The sequence below is a fragment of the Ursus americanus genome, chromosome 1 (assembly GCF_024610735.1).
Source record: "Ursus americanus isolate L20-20 chromosome 1, mUrsAme1.1.p, whole genome shotgun sequence".
Taxonomy (NCBI): Eukaryota; Metazoa; Chordata; class Mammalia; order Carnivora; family Ursidae; genus Ursus; species Ursus americanus.
Window position 1 is genome coordinate 45,710,183 of NC_142127.1, and position 15,567 is coordinate 45,725,749.

The following is a 15,567-nucleotide window of genomic DNA, read 5'->3' on the forward strand; positions in this document are numbered from 1 at the left end:
AAAATCGTCCATCTCTTCATATACTTTGTATGTGAAATGTATCAGTCATTATTATTTTAAAGTTCTTATCTACAAACTCAAATATCTGCAACATCTGCTTCTCTTCCCTGGTTTTTTCTCTCCGTTACTAGTGACAATGTTCTGTCGCTTTGCATGCCTACTGTGTTTTTTTAATTGAAAATCAGGCATTGTGTTTTCAAAAAGAAAAATGAAAAATTTCCAGACGATATTATTTTCATCAGAGAGGTTCAGCCTTTCCTCTGGTAGGCAGATAGAGTGGAGGGGAGAAGAGGCTGACTACCTTAATTTAGGTTTTCATTGAGAATCTGTCAGATCCTATTTTTGTTCTACTTCTCAGAAGTCTTCAGCTTGGATATTTAGCCTCACACCCTGTGAAGCTTCAGAATTTGATAGATGTCTTGAGGAAGAGACTGGCTGCGTTTGAGTGTACTCAGGCCACAAATTTTATCACCCCAAGCTTGATCAAGTACCAAAATCTGCTATTTCATCTCCTATCTTCCGGGGTGGAGACAGAATCTTCATTCCTCCTCCAGCTAATTTCACACTATTAAGCACACCTAGGGACAAAGCAGTTATTGCAGATTATTTTAGTTATTTCTCCTTTCCTTTGAGGACTTTGAACTGTCTTGTTCTCCTAGTAGATCTTGTTTCCTAAGTATCATGAACATGTGAGCTACTCCTTTTTTTTTTTTTTTCTGTATTTGGGCTTATGATTATACCTGCTATCCTGTGAAATGTTGGAATTGAGCAAATGTCTTGGAAAGAAAACTGAATTTGAGGTCCCACTACTCTCCAATTTTGTCATTCCAGTCCAATGTAACTGCCAAAAGTTGTGTTTTCCTGTTCCCCAGCAGCAGTGCCCTTCCTGGGCTGAGTATGGATTCTCAGCCTCTAGCTGCATCCAGAATCAACAAATAAACTCCAGGGGCTGCCTCAGATCCTCAGCTCACATTTGAAAGGTTCATGCCTTTCTTGAATTGTACTCCTTCTGGTCCTTATTGTTTGGCTGATCCCTGATGCTGTGTGTATATATATATATATATATATATATATATATATATATATATATATATATATATAATTGATCCAACTTTTAAAATTATTCTCAGTGGGGGCATTGGTCTGATTCCAAGAAGCAACAGTTTTATGTAGGTTACAGTTGACTACAATACAGGTTTTAATAGGTATAGTTATCAGGCACTGTGAAGATAATTTAAATTATGTTTGTGTATTGATTGGAGTGGGAGCAAATGTTCCACTTCAACTTTTTAAAATTTTTGATACAAGGAATCACCTTATGAATCTTTCTACCTATTTATCATCTATCTATCTGCCTATATATCTGTCTCATAATCCATCTACCTGTTCATCCATCCATCTACCCACCTATCCATCCATCTTAATTTCATAGGAATTTCATAATAATTGATTAGATTGCTATCAAATGAAGAATTAAAGTCAGTGTCTGAAACAACTAAAATAATAAATGATAAGAATCTAGGTGCTGATGTTTTCATTGTCTTCATGACCAAAATGAGTAAACCAAATTGTATGATAGCTAATCAATTCTGTAACCACAAATTTTTGCTTGATGTTAGGTTAATAATTTACTCATGCTACTATAGATCTGACATTTATTGCTCTTAACCCACTACCAACTGTATTCTGATGTTCTACCAAGTTTTCTTTTCCTATCTGTTTTTTTCCTCCTAACAATGTATAATCATTGAGTTTTTGGATGATTATAAACATTGGAAAATTTATAATGAGAAAAAATATGAAAATATAATTTTATTTATGTATATGTATTTAAATCAAATATATCTCCTTCCTGAAAAGGTAAAAACAGGAAGTTTGAGGAAAGGTCATCTTAAGTGAAATTAAAGAGCCAATTGAAGCAATCTGTCACACAGTGGAATGAGAAAGCAGGTAGTTTTGAATAAGAAGAGAAAATGAAGAAGCTATCAGTCATATATTTGAGTAATTAACAATATATGGAAAGAATACAACCACCATAAGAATCATTAGCACCTGTATGCAAATATGAGTAGAGCTGACTGCATACACATTGTAGGATCCATCTTCATAACTTCAAACTATTGTGATTTTAGATCTAGTGCCATTTAAATATATAGCAAGGTAATGTAACAATAATCATTTTAAAATAAATATTTTGTCCTAGATTTAGACTGAAGTGAGTATTTTATATATATTATTTTATTTTTAACAATTTTTATTTACTTATTTGAGATAGAGAGCACAAAGGGCAGGAGGAGCAGAGGGAGAGGGACAAGCAGTCTCCCCACTGAGCAGGGAGCCTGACCTGATGTGGGGCTGGATCCCAGGGCCCCAGGATCATGACCTGAGCTAAAGGCAGATACTTAGCTGACTGAGCCACCCAGGTGCCCCTATATATTATCCTATTTAATCTCCACAGCAACCATTTAAAGTAAATAAACTTAGTGGTGTTTAATTGCAGATGAGTGGAGTGAAGCTTACACAGCATAGGAAACTAGCCAAAGAGTTTAGTTAGTATCAAAGCTGTGTTGCAATCCTGTGCTCTCAATAAGCATTGTCTATAGAATTTTCTGTGATAATGGAAATGTGCTATATAGGGGCTAATACATTGCCACTAGACACATGTGACAGTTGAGTACTTAAAATATAGCTAATGCCACAATGAGGAATTGAATTTTTAACTTTATTTAATTGTAATCAATTAAAATTTAAATGGCCACAACTGGCTACCACATTGGACAGCATAGTCTAAAATAATTAGACTATACTGGCTCCTGGCCCTGAAAGATCTTGTGGAATATACAGGAACACCATTTTAGAAGGCTTTTCTTGGAGTTAATCGGCAGGGATATCACTCCTTGACCTACTTTTAATAGAAATCAATATCGTGTATGGAAAAAATGTAATGTATATACTGGTCTTTCTTAGTAAATGATATGGGAGTGAGCTCACTTATTAACATTTTGTACAAAATAAAGAGTATATACATGTCAAGTGCTTTCCTTAAGTCAAAGGACAATTTCCTCTTTATTTGTATTTGCTGTGAGGCCATTAGTATATACACTTAACACTGCACAAGGAAAATAATACAAGAGAGGAAAGATAGGGGAAGTTGGTTGTTTTATATTTACTTGGGATGTATTAGGTCTTGGCATTGTGGAGCTAAACAGCAATTCTTAGTGAGTTCTACTTTCTTCTAGGTCAGGTCATGCTGAGTAAGTAGGAAGGCAGCAAAGGACATTTAATATTATTATCTCAGAAGCATGTGAGGTGACTCCTTCCCCTGACTGCTCTTCCTCATGCCAAATAATTTTAAGCTAGAACACCTTCTTATCTCTTCTTTCCTCACTCTTTTTAACCAAAGAGCACTTTCTTTACTTATACAAAACTACAGTAGTGTTTTCCTTGCATGTGAAGCCTCAAAAAGCAAACAAACATTTTCCATACCTAAGAACGAGTTCTAAATAAAAATAATGCTTCCTCTTCCTGAGGATCCAAATTCCACTGGGATACATTAGAACTTTTTCTACGTGGTTTATCTTCATATTCTTGACTCTTTAAAGATTGAAGTTATTCAAGCAGATGAGAGTAATTCAAAGCCTTTAATCCCTCCTTTTCCTTATCGGTGCTTGTTGTTGTTTAGGCTTCGTTTCGAAGTGGAGAGTTGGCTTGATGGTCGTGGCTGCAGAAGGGGGTTTGATTGACTGCACATGTGTTAAAGCCATGCATACATTACTGAGGACACTATGAGGCAGAGTGCCCTCAGAGACACACTTCTGAAAAGAGTAGTTGACTCAGGCCCCACCTATACAGAGCTCAGTTCCTAAAAATAGGTGCCAAGTTGCATCCTTTAGACGCAGGGCTAAAATAAATTCAGCCGTCCCGTCTACTTGCTTGATAGACCCTTCCGTGGAGCCGGCCTCCACTCAACGACTGCTTTCAGGGGACTGGGAAATCTGCTGTACATGAAACAAGGGAGGAAGTTCGTCGGCGAAGAACTGTAAAGATACATGACATTTTCACTAACTCGGAGTTAGGTCTAACTATTACAAAAGGTATGTGTGATATAGTCATTGATACATATCCGCTTCCTGGGTTGTAATATGTTCTCACTGATTGCTTGAGATCAATGAAGACCATAGGTCAAATTGTAATTGTTATAAAAGAAAATATCCAGTCAGATTTTGTTTTTATGACAATATTTGGTATGACTTTATATTATTGAATGTAAGACTTCGTATATTAATCTCTGCCAAATAGTTAGCATGTTTCATAGTTAGTGTTGAAGAATAATGAACCAAACTTTAAGCTAAAAAGTCATGAGTGAAAATTATACTTTAGCTTATAGCTAAAAGAGAAAACTAAAAAAATTAGTGTATCTTCTATGACCATAAATTAATAAAATATACAATGAATATACTAAAATATGTAAATTGTGTTACTTGGAATTTGGTGAGGGAAAGGAAGAGTTTAAATTATCTTCAACTGTTGCAGCTTGCTCAGACGAATATATTGAAAATTATTCTTTTTCCAGCCTTAGTTTGATTTTGTACTTCTTGCCCCAGCCACAGTCTCATCTCCTTTGGGAGTATTACTGGAGTAAGGATTAAAGAATCAGGTTCTTAGATGTTTTGCAGAATTAAGAAAAGCACTGCCAGCTGGATCTGCCAGCCCTAATTATAGTAACTACAAACTTAAAGAGAGAAGACTGAGATTTTACTTTAAAGGTATCATGGCTTATATACTGTTTCAAATGGATTTTTTCTGTCTTCGATTGCCTGTGAACACTTTAATTTGGTCCTGTCGTGCCTTAAGTGTTTAGATGTTAGAGACTGAAGTGATTTGGGACAGGCATTATAACAGAAAACCTAAAGACACCAACTAAAAGCAAGGACACTTTAAGATTACATAATACAGGGTTTAAATATAGCCAGCTGGTGCTGAACTGAAAGATATTTATTTTTACCAGAGCTCCATTTGGTCACTGACGAGCTGTAGGTTGTTTAAATTATTTTAAAATTTCATGTGCAGAGTGCCAAAGGACGAGTAAAATATTTACCTCAGTTACATCAGAGCCATGAATTTTAATATGAAAGAGCACCTGTTCTGAGTTTTAAAGATATTACCATTGAGTGGCAAAATATTGGATCAGAAATGAGGGAGTCTTGAATTCTATGCTTAAATATTTCTCTACTTCTCTGCCTAATCTTTGAATATTTTACCTTCTTACTATTAACATGTAAATGAACAACTAGTCCCATTTTTTAAAGTCAGCATTTTGGATGTCTGCAAATATGGCAAAGTGCCAGCTGTTTGGGAAGAATGTAGTCCAGAGTAAATGTTTCTGCTTTCATCTGATGTTGGGCATCTTTAAGATATGGCTTCCTTCAACCACCTGAAAAATAAAAGTAGACATTCTTTAATGATCACAGAGGGCTTTACTTCAAAAGATGTTCATGCAAAAATGTCAGCCCAGGCCTCAAGTCTTCTGTGATTACAGAGGAAGAGAGGGTTGGTTGCCTTTCCTCTGGGTTTTTTTGTGTTATTTTTGGGTAAAAAGCCTGCAGAGTTCATAGATCACTTCCAGTTGTCTACCACTGATAGCTGTCTCTAGTCAGCCAGCTCCCCTGTTCTGTCTCTCATATTTAGCACAATTGAACAACTTATGTACATCAGTGTTCTTTTTACTTGTTTGGTAAAATATTACTTATGATGAGGCGATTTGGAGTTGAATTCTCCTGGTAATCTTGGTCCTGGGAACTATTTCCTCTCCTCTCTGTTTCCTCTCTCTCTTTGCCTCACACAGACACACAACTCTGGGCACTGAGAGACCAGTTTTTAAGACCTGACTCGTAGCTGGGAGTCATGTCTAGATTCAGTAATTTACAGAGCAGGGCAGACACTTAATAAGTGCTTGGCAGTGTAATTCCAACATTTTTGATTGAACAATCTGTGGGGGACAGAACTTAATTGACATTACATTGTCCTTTTTATTTGCTTCCCACCTCCTATTTTGAAGCATTCAAGTTACACTTTGAAATTTAATTAAATTTTAATTTGTTTTTTTGTTCATTTGTTTTGCTTCTGAAACAGACACTTGATCATTCAAATTACAGACTCATCCCTTGCAGAATGGCGGGTAACTTCAGCTTTTTCTAATTCAGAAGTAACTTTTTTAGAACACTGATTTATTCCACATAGATGCATAGTCTTTATATGACTGTGTGATATGTTGCATTGTTGTTGTTGTCTTTTTCCTGACAACACATGTGTGGTGTTTTGTGCCACCAAACAATTCTCCAATTCTCTGACACCAACTGGGTATACAACTTAATTCAATTTTCATACTAATTCCCAGAGTTAGAGCAGACGCCACAGACTGCCCCCATTTCAGCCACTAACTCAGGAATAGCCAAATAAAAGAGATGCATAGGGCAAAGGGGGGTGGAGGAGAGTGGCGCAGAGCCCCACACTCTCTCTGGGCTCCATACCCATCAATGTGTTCACCAACCTGGAAGCTCACCAAACCCTGTTGTTTAGGGTTTTCATCAAGATTTCATTACGTAGGATGATTGACTAAATCATTGGCTACTGGTTATTGGATTCAATCTCTAGCCCTTTTCTCCCTCTCCAAGGTGGGAAGTGGGGTTGAATGTTCTAACTCTTTAATCACTAGGTTGTTTTTTCTGGCAATGAGCTCCCATCCTGAAGCCATTTCTACTCCCCCTTAACCTCCACAAGAGACCAGGAGTCATCTCATTAGCATACCAAAGACACTACCAATCAAGAGATTCTAAGAGTTGTAGGAGCCAGGGACAAAGGCCAAGTTTGGGTTTTTTTTTTTTTTTTATTATGTCACATTTGTCTGCAAAATCTCTTCTCTTTTGAACTGCTGCCTATGAACTCCAGAGGAAAACTTTCACACTATTTACTTTCCTAATCATTAGAATCCATCTCTCACAAACTTAACCTGAGTATTTTTCATCTGTACAGTATAACGAGTAAAAGCACAAAGGACAATAACAATTGGGCAACAAAAGGAGCAAAGATTTTATCTTCTTAAAAATGTTGAAAATCAGCAAATCCAGTGAATTATTTGTATCAGTTTAGATATAACAGATGATGATATGGCTCTCTTTAATGACTTTTTGAGAGCCTAAATGATGGCATGAAAATAATCTGCCAGTGAGCTGTACAGTAGGTAATCCAAATTCCTGGTAGAATGGCTGGACTTCTTAAAATATTGCCAAGGATAAAAGGCATTTATTACCCAGATAGCACAAAGAACCTCAGTGACTATTTGGTGTAACACTTTCAAGTTCTAGATAAGAAAACCGGGGCAAAGGAACATTAACTCTTATTAAGCACAGAGAACTAGAAGCCAAGTCTCTTGACTTCTATTTCAGTGCTATATGTCATTCTACAAAGCTTTATGCCATAACATCAACCCAGTCCCATTCCACTCCCATGACTTGCAATACCTTTCGAAGTACACCTTAATAAAGTCCTTTTCTCCTGCAGGTTTTTGATGCTTTTTGTTTTGTATTTCCTATTAAAAATTACGAAAAATTGTGAGAAAGGAGACCTGATCCACATATTCAGTTAAAATTAAAAATATGATGATTGCTTTATTTTTTTAATTTTACTAAGCATTTAAGTTCGCTCATCATTCTGTGTTAGACGAGCTCTTTCCCCCACTGCCTTCTCATTGGCACATGATTTTTCACTGCTCTTTCTGGCAGACCTTCAGGTAGATTTGTCTTCTACATTTTTCTAATTGTTTGCAGGACATATCCTGCTGCCTGGTGAACCGAACACTTTAGATATATCTGACTGTTAGAAAGTAAGTAATTGCTAAATTGCTCCAGGCATACACATGATTTAAAATAAATATGATACTAAAAGAATTTATTTTGGGAAATTTCTCTGTTTGTAAAAGATCCAGTAACATCTTCCTAAAGAATCTGAATATATCAGCATGTGTATTTCTAAATGCATTAACTTGGTAGTTACTAACATTGAAGAGCTAAAAAAAAAAATCGTATCACCATTAACTTTACAAGCAAAGCCCACCATTATAAATGGTTTCCAAACATGTTCTCAGTGTTCTTCATTTAAAGTTCAGTAAATGTGGAATGAATATAAACTAATGTTTGAATATCATTTAATTTAATTTTTTAACTCATAGGAACTTAATTGCATTGAAATAAAATGTAGGTAGAATTTACATTATAAAGTGAGTGGATTTTTTAACTATATTTCTCTGTTGTTGATGATAATTTTGTTTGTTTGTTTGTCGTCAATACTGTCATAATAATTTAGCCTTACCATATCTAGCCAGTAAGCCTTGTTGTCAAATAATTTGAGGTTCATAGGTAACATAGTAAATAAGCGCTCCAGGGAAACAACAAAAAATCTTTTTGTAAAGCTAAGGATCACCTTTTAATGTACCTCTTGTGTAAGTTAGAATTTTTGACTCTCCACACAAGGGTTTTATTGCTAAGTGGGAATATTTCTGGAAAAGAGACAAGAACAGAGTTTGTTCACATTATTAGAGGTTGTCAATTCCAGCTACAAGCTCTATTTAAAATTCACTGCGTCTGCTTTCTGTTGGATCCCAAGCCATTTTTCTGAGTGCTATATAGTGTGGAAGTCCGCTGTTTTGCTACAAGGGTGAAGCCCAGCAACAGTTTTCAGCTGGAACACAGGGGCTAGAGCTAGGGATGTCAAAGGAAGAACACCTGACGGCAAGCAGCAGCTCGCTGAGTTCCTTCTGTCCTCTGAACCATCCCAGGATGCTCAGAGTGCGAGCAGAACCTCATTACGGCCTTTACTTCTTCAGAAGAAACTATGCTTGCCCCCTGAGTCCCAGAAGACTCAAAACCATATATTTTTAGTATTAGTGCATGTCTGTATTAGTGCAGTCCCTGACTCATTCTGAAATGGGAATAATTTTAGGATTCATCACCCATCTGTCATCCAGAACTGGACAACAGCCCTGACTTTTACTCTGTAAAATATCGGAGAAGTGAAATTTGAAAGGAAGGCATGTGTTTGTACTTAAGTCACTATCTTTTTTTTTCCTGAAAAGATCTAGTCCAGCTATTGCAGTTATCAACTCAAAACTACTATTTATAGTTTCTAATACTCCACCCTTTAAATAGAAGCAGTAAATTACCTCAGACTTCAATGTTCACCTCTTTTCATTTATCTCACCACTTCAACCCAACTGGTCCCAGCTTCTTGACTGTGTCGTTATATTCTGTTATTACCGTTTCTTTCCATTACGTTCCATTATGCTCATACATATTTACATACACATATATATGTATGTGTATATTCTTTTCTGTAAAGTATGGTGTTAGCTATGCCTTCGTATTGTTTTCCCTTTCTTTTACATTCTCAAAGTGCATTTGGATGTTCAAATAAAGAAGACTAATCTTCAGACAAAGGCCAATAACCACAATATCATCCACAATGACATTTCTTTTTATTCTTTGCATAACATTGTGTGGAGAGCCTGACACAAAACTTTGTAAACATTTGTATTGAGAAAGTGCCAAACTACATTTTTATAACAACAGGAATAATAGTAAACATAAACATTTTCTATGGGATTATTTCCCCATGGATAGGTTTATTTTAAAAGTTGCAGGAGCTGATGTATAAAATTTCATTATTGATACCATCTTTACATTTTAATCAATCTGAATAGTTCTTGAAATCAGAAAGATTTCTCAGATAATATAACATGTTCTCTGTCCTTATCTTTCCTCTTCCTTCTTTTTTATCTCATGTCTATTAAAGACCTCCTATCTAAGGCATATATTCCTTAACTCTAAAACTGAAATTATCCTTAAGATGTATACAGTGTCCTCAGTTTATCACAACCAAACAAACACCATCTCCTAGGGCCAGAAGAGGTTCCAAATGAACCCCAGATAACACTTCATTGGGAAATCAGAAAATACTATCAGCTGAACTCTAGTTAGTTAAACAGACTTTGGAACCAGACTGCCTGGGTTTGAATTCTGGCTCTTACACTTACCAACTGGATGACTTCAGGCAAATTATTTAACATCTCTGTGTCTATTTCCTCATCTGAAAATGGAGATACTATTAATATCTACCTCATAGAGTTGTTTTGAGGATTAAATAAATTCATATTTGTAAAATGACTTAAACAATAGTGCCTGGTACATAGCAAATGTCGTATAAGCTTCTGCTATTACTGTCATTATTATTGTTGTTTAACGTATGAGGCTAGTACAACATAATAACCATTATCTCTTTCTCAGAGAGCAAGATAAGAAAATAAAGTACTAAGTTTTCCTAGACGCTGAACATTCAAAAAAAAACAAAAACAAAAACAAAACAAAAAAAAAAACACCACACTAAAAACTGTTTAAGCAAGAAAATCAGCTACCTGATTTAATAGGGTGTTCTGTTGTTAAAGGCATCCTTACCTTGCAGAGACGCACTTTTCAGCTCAAATTAAATTTCTGTCCTCTCTGGAGTTGTAGAAAGCTATTAAGTGCCCTCTTTCTATTATAATAATTCCAGCACTTGACACTAATAACCTAATAACCTTCCTATTATTCTTGATGTCAACATCACATTACTTCAAGAAATCGAACTCTTCGACTACCCTCAATCCTAATGACTCTGTCTCTTTTCTGATGGAGCTGCTCCCAGCCACTTATTGAACCTCGTCATTGCTTTGACTTAGTTCTTGGACTCTCGACATATAGACCACAGTTTTCTTTATTTTCTACTGAAACTGATCGTGGCCCCCAGCGTAATCGTCCCCTCCTCAACCCAGTCTGCCCATCGGCTTCTCTGCTTTTATTTGCCTCACTGCTCTGTATTTTGGGTCCACTTGCAGTGTCTGAGTGAAGATGTAAAGAGAATACTCAGAGGGAGGGAGGCACTGAAAGATGGGGCTGTAGGGACCAGACTGTTTATCAAGGGAATCTGAGCAGCAAAGGCAAAGAAGAATCCAAAAACTTGAAAAGAAAGCAAAAAATCGGGACACCTGGGTGGCTCAGTCAGTTAAGCATCCAACTCTTGATTTCAGCTCAGGTCATGATCTCAGGACCCCACTCAGCGAGACATCTGATTGAGATTCTCTCTCCTTCTGGCCCTCTCACTCATGCACTCATTCTCTCTCTCAAATAAATAAATCAATCTTTAAAAAAATAAAAGAAAGCAAAAGATCATGAGCCAGTGAAAGGTGCAATGCATCATATTTGAGGGATGGAACTAAAATAAACAGGAAAATAAGTGGCAAAGTCAGAAGTAAAGAGGACTAGAAACAAGATAGGACTGGAGCCTGTGATAGACTCGGGCATGCATTTCAAACTAAGGCCAAGAACAATTCAGGAGAGTTGGAGGCCTGGAGTTAAGGGCGCCTGGCTCCAGGCTTCAGGGATGGGTCTAAGTGCTTAAAGGAACCATGTTAGACCTAATGTTTCCTCAGCAGGACCCCATTGTCAGCTGCAATGGTACAGCTTCCATTGACCCCCCCCTTGTTTCACTTGTCCCCGTTCTTGAGCTAAATTCACCTCACCAAAAACCAATTCAACATTTTCCCCTAATGTATGATTTTTGTTTCCATCCCAAGGCTGCCTCTCTCTATATGTAATACATAATATAATATATATATTGACTCCTTATCACATTCACCATTATTCCTGACAATCCCAGGTGTTGTCTATTCTAATATACAACTGGAAAATTTGAGAATGGAAACAAGTTTGTGGGTAATACTTAAAAAAAAAAAAAAGGATATGTTGAATTTTAAAAGGTTTGGCAGTGTACAGTTAGGACTTAAGTAGTCACCAGAGATAGGCACTGGGCGTAATATAGATGAAACCGAAAGCTGATGGAGTGAGTGTGGTAAGACAAAAACAGAAGACTAGGGAGGCCCAGGAGACTATACATGGTCAGGTGTCAGGAATTTTTCAGGAGACTGGTCATGATAGATGAGTGTTGTTTGTACCCGGTCTAAGCTACTCACCAACTCCGTACTCAGGTTTGAGATTTTATAAAGAACAATGCAAAGAGTGCTGCAAAGCATGAGCATTTTTAATTCCCCCTTCAGAGATACTCTCTGTAATGGCAAGTGTCAGGCTTGGTGAAGTTTATGACATTTTCCTCAGGCCCTGCACTGCTGGTGAGTGAGACCTACGGCTTTCTGGCACATCTGCTTTCCTTGGCAAGCTTCCGACTCAGAAGTGCACTGGGATACCCTGAAAGCCTACTGAGGTCCTCCTCCTAGATCTCACAAAACAAACAGGATACTGCTTGTGATTAGATGGTCCTCCAAGGAAAAATGTGTGTGTATCAGTGTTTGCATGTTCTGCCCGTACTCCTGTGCTTGGCCCACTGGGCTGGGGAGGGTACTGTTTTCTTCTGTGCCAAAGTGTGATGGAGACATGAATGTATCTGGAATTTTTTAGCTACAATATTTTTCTAATTGCTTTCTCCAGATATGTAATAACAGGAGAATTTCTGGCAGAAATTTAATTTGGCAGAAAGCCCAAGGTTGACTGGTTTCACTTTTCAAGCAAACATTTTTGTGCAGTTCTAATTTTCACTTGCTCATGTGGTATCCTGTGGAGCATTTTTGGTGATGAGCTGGATTTCATTGTGGGAGACTCACAGGTTCACAGGCAAGAAGTTTATTTTTGCTCCCTCCTGGAAGCTTTAATCCCAACTTTCACATCTCTGGGCTGCTTAAATAACTTCTGTTGCAGAATTTGGAACTTGTTTTCTACCCTTTAAAAAGAGGTAGGAGAGGGAAAGTAACAAAATCTGTCAACAGGAACCATCAAAAGATGGGCATTGAATCTGCACTATTATTTCTAGACAAATTCATTTGAAAAATGCTTAATGGTCATCCACGGTGTATCAGCCATGATGTCAAATGTTAAATACCTATGAAGTTGGCTGTCTTGATCTCAGCTGTCCATCTAGAATTTTAGTTTCAGATAATAATAAAAATTGAATAACCGCGTCTGCAAAAATGTTAGGAAAGGCTCTGCCACTCATTTTTGGGAAAGCACGAACATATCCTTCTTAGAAATGCTTTATATTCCTCCTATTCCCAAATAAGGGCACATGAGGAGCATTTCTGGCCACTGTGTGATGGCCCTCCTTCCATATTCACACTGTATCTGTTGCCATTTTGTAAACTGATGAAGCTAAGAGATTCTTTGGGTGAAATCAGGGTAGATATGGTTATGCAGACAACCGTTAGACTTAAGAGATGGAAACTGATGCTCAGCTCCAGGTTAGTGGTTGATAACCTGCAGCTGTCATGCTGTGTCTAAAATTTTAAAAATAATATTTAAAGACAAAGAGACACTTAACTTTATAGTCTGAGTTCTTCCTTTTCAGGTGAGTTGTCCTAATACTGTCGCAGGTCACACTAAGTTGAAATGACTTGTCCATCTGCCCAAGGCTTTTGGTGCCTAAAAGGAATAGTCTGGGGAAGTGATTCTATTTTAAAGCTTCATATGGAATTTTACAATGAAGCCCAATATCTAAATTTTTAAATTGCCTTTTTACATTTCACTCCCCCCAACTTCACTCCTTTCACCTTCTTTTACACTTGAGTTTAAATATCATTGGTCTAGGAAGACTTTTGTTTGCAAGTTTTAATTAAATTCTTTGTTGTTCACAGATGTCACTGTCTTAATGTGCATGGAAAGAGCAAGTTTTAATCTGAATAACATTTAAAGCGTGATTTTTACACTTCACCCTTTAAAAACAGGAGTGAAATAAACAGCATAAACTGATGATGCACTTATAGGATTGGGTTTTGAATCTGAGAGAAAAGAAACAAATGTCGATGCCAGATTTGTAAAGATAAATAAGTATAAATAAATTAAGGGATGATGAGACTGACTATGTACTTCACGTGTATCTTAAGCAGGGCAGACTATTCAATTACATCCACTCTTTGGACCGATCCTAGTACCGGCATTTCATTAGGAAACTGACATCATCTTTTTCTTTTGAAGTTACAGTCTGCATTTATATGCAAAGGGCACAGAGGGCACCTTGCTGGTGACAGAGAGAATAACCCAGCACCTGACTGAGTCAAAGTTTTGATACATTAAAACTATTACACTTTAACTTATAAACATCCCTGTTCTATATTTAAAAGACTGTTCGAAATGTATAGAGCATTTTCTAGTGTCCCTACGTTTATGGGGACAGTAACCAGAAAGTATTTGGGACAGTACAAACGTGTGACCAAGATGCCAATTACCTTTCATTTTAGAGCACATTAGAAGAACCTATAGCTTTGGTAAGAAAAACAGTATCCTACCTGGATTCTTAACATTTCTGCTGAACATTAGCACTCTTGTCTTCCTACCCAAGATTAAATGATTAAAGACCACAACATTTTGAAAGCGTTCATTTTCTTAAGTGGAATTTTTCTAAGTACATCACTGCTCTAAAAGAGTGAACTTACTTCCAGAAGAGGCAGGTATTTACTGAGCAATATGTTACATTATTTCATCATTTTCTCTTTTCCCTCGATTGCTTAGATTTTCCAAAAAAGTGTTCAGTAAAGAAAGTATGTAGAATCCGTGTGGTTTCCCTTCTTTGATCAAGCCAATCAGCCATTAAGTTCCAAAGAAAAAAACAACATATTAAAGGATCTGTTGTTTGTAGACTTGGGCAGAGAAAGCACTTTAAACAAAGACTTAAAGTCTTTGAAAAGAGTTTGTGTAAATTCAGAGACTGAATTTCTTTAAGACAAAGGCTTAAATTAAATATATTTTATTATTCAGAGGAAAAGGGTGATTGGTAGAAGAAAAGCTGCCTAAGTTGGTGAGAGTCAGAATTTGATGATTTGGACTTTCTTTTAATATCCTTTGCCTCATGCTAACCTTAGGAGAGGTGATAGTTGGAAAGAGAGTAAAACATTGGGAAATTCATAAAAACAGATCCAGAAACCTCTGGCCGTTCCAGAATGCAACTAGCACAGAAATGATTTAAAGTCGTAGTCAGAAAGTCATTAACTTCCCTGCTTCTGCCTATCCACAAACAACTTAAAGGTGGGTATGCCAAGGAGGTGTTTCTCGAAGCTGCAGGTTATGAAAGCGTCGTCATCTCCGTGACATTACTGTTGCTCATTTTTGCCCTGTTGACTGCCAACAGCATACTTGGAACTAAACAAAACAGTTCAGGGCCCATGAACTGGCTTTGTATGGAATTTTACAAAGCCTATGAGAGAAAAAAGTAGACCATTTTCAGGAAAGACAGACTCGAAGCTAGTGTGCCTGAGTCATCTCCATCTACCAACAATTTGCTTCGACCCCAGATGAAGTCATTTTTGTGTAATCTGGAGGTCCTGACGGTTTTAGAGGTGCTGGTGGCCGTTTTGACTCATTTGTTCCTGCACTGCCTTTCAGAGGCCCTCCCGTTCGCTGCTAATCACAGACTGAGCTTGATGACTCTGTCTGCGGTTGAGAAGTGATTACATTTGTTTGGCATTTCTCAAGTTCCAGC

At 37.1% G+C, this 15,567-nt stretch overlaps 1 protein-coding gene across 2 annotated transcripts in view; it reads left to right on the forward strand.

Annotated features, from left to right (window-relative positions):
- Positions 1 to 3,916: 3,916 nt before the first annotated feature.
- The window catches only part of XIRP2 (xin actin binding repeat containing 2), a 71,392-nt gene continuing 59,741 nt past the window's right edge, over positions 3,917 to 15,567 (forward strand). For both annotated transcript variants that reach the window (XM_087861198.1, XM_045780463.2), the window contains exon 1: positions 3,917 to 4,094. The gene's annotated coding sequence lies outside the window, so the exon portion shown is untranslated. The remainder of the gene's footprint in view (positions 4,095 to 15,567) is intronic.